This window comes from Miniopterus schreibersii, assembly GCF_964146895.1.
Source record: "Miniopterus schreibersii genome assembly, chromosome: 1".
NCBI lineage: Eukaryota > Metazoa > Chordata > Mammalia > Chiroptera > Miniopteridae > Miniopterus > Miniopterus schreibersii.
In genome coordinates, this window is record NC_138101.1 from 44,176,979 (window position 1) to 44,178,759 (window position 1,781).

The following is a 1,781-nucleotide window of genomic DNA, read 5'->3' on the forward strand; positions in this document are numbered from 1 at the left end:
CTGTGGAAACATGTCTGGGCTTGGAGGACGTATGTGTCCTCTCTAGCCTTTTGGTCAGTGTGCCAAACTATCCATCGTTGTGAACTTCTATGTCATGAGGAGTCCTAAGCACAGGCAGGGCTATGATCCTGGGCCCACTCAATTGCAGTGGCACCCGGACATCCACAGGGGAGCTACTCTTAAGCCATTTCCGGTGTTACAGGTTGCAGACTGGTGTATTATCGATGTCACTGCTGTGGTAAAGCCGTATCTTTAAGCTACACTTCAAGCTGAGTCTTAACCTTGGCTACAGATCCTTGGGACCACCTTGGTGGAAATGTTGCCTTTTGTTTGTCAGTTTGTCTTTGGGGGAAGCAAGAGTTCATTTCCCCACGCAGATCAAAAAGGGCAGACTCTGTATTTATATGGAGTCTTCTATGAGGTCTGCCTTCCAGATGCTGTCCCTCAGGAACCAAGCTTACTTCATCTGGCAGAAACAGTCCAGCAGGGCAAGTCTGCACTCGAGAGCTCCATAGCTCTTCTGAAGACCTAGCTTGGATCAAATTGTTAGTGTAGGTAGCTAAATGTTTTTTGGCACATGTATTCTTTGTTAAGTCTTACTGGAATTCTTCAAGATACAAGCACATAGATGAGGAGGCTACAGTGAAGAAATCTTATAAAAAGAGTTAAGAAGTCACGAAGATACTTCCAGGTATTATCTTTAGTGATGCTGCTTATTTTTATTCTGGGACTCCAGGCAATATTCAGCCCCTACAGCCACCACAAATGGCAGCAAGTCTCCATTTGAATCCTTTTAATAATGCACCAACAAAGGAAACTTTGTTTGCAAAGCCACCCGAGTAACTCCCAGCTTCATTGGGGAGAGGCCAAGGATCCCCGGCCCTCTTGCTGCCAGCTTCTCCTGTACCGTTTCTAATGGTGTCCCTTCTGCCTTCCACTGTTTATGACCTGGAAGTTCCATTTTACCATGACCATGTTCATGTCTATATCCGTGTTCATGTCTGTGGACCATGCCTGACAGCAACCCGACCTCTCAGGACATTTCATATTCACCCTAGATACTAACAAGGGGGACAAAGGAAATCAGACATTAACCATAATAAACTAGGGAGCTGAAATAAAATATTAAGCCTAATAAAGTAGGGAAGCTGAATCTGCTTCATTAGAGAGTTAAAGCCTGGTTTACCAGGAAGCTATGGCATTTACAGACTCATTTACAAATTCCAAGAAACCCACTGCTCTGGAGATTTAATCCTTGGCGCAGACAGGAGAAATCTCCCTGGAGTGCTACAGAGCAGTACCAGGATTATGGGGAGAGGGGAGAAGGAGGGGAAGTTCCCTGCGTGCAGTAGAAACCAGATGGTACAACAGAACTTTTGCACATGAGCAATAGCGGTCAAGATGGCTCAGGGGCAGGTGCTTCTACTTTTGGACAAGCCCAATAGGAGCCAAGTTGGCAACCAGAGAGGCCTGTGGGTCTAGCCTGGGGGAAGAAAGGATTGGTTAGAGGGCAGGCCCAGCGAAAGCCCGGAAAGCTTGGGAAGCTGATTGGTTATTTTGAAAAAGCGCCGGGTCTCTCCCAAGCCCCAGATACTATAATCCTCACAGAGCTCCTCCTCTCTCGCTGGCCTGGTAACTTCACTCCACCGTTTGTCTGCACGTGCTCTTTCCTTAGCAACCACGTAAGCTTAGCAGCTGGGGAGCGGGCCCAGCAGCCCAGCAAGGAACCCCGGCTGGGGACAGCGCTCACCGTGCCACCTGGGACGGAGCCTGCTTCAAGC

At 48.2% G+C, this 1,781-nt stretch overlaps 1 pseudogene across 1 annotated transcript; it reads right to left on the minus strand.

The window, feature by feature from the left end:
• Window positions 1-700: 700 nt before the first annotated feature.
• LOC308561003 (NADH dehydrogenase [ubiquinone] 1 beta subcomplex subunit 3 pseudogene) lies at window positions 701-1,012 on the minus strand (annotated as a pseudogene). The gene has a single exon. The product of its transcript is annotated as an NADH dehydrogenase [ubiquinone] 1 beta subcomplex subunit 3 pseudogene (transcript).
• Between the last annotated feature and the right edge of the window lie 769 nt (window positions 1,013-1,781).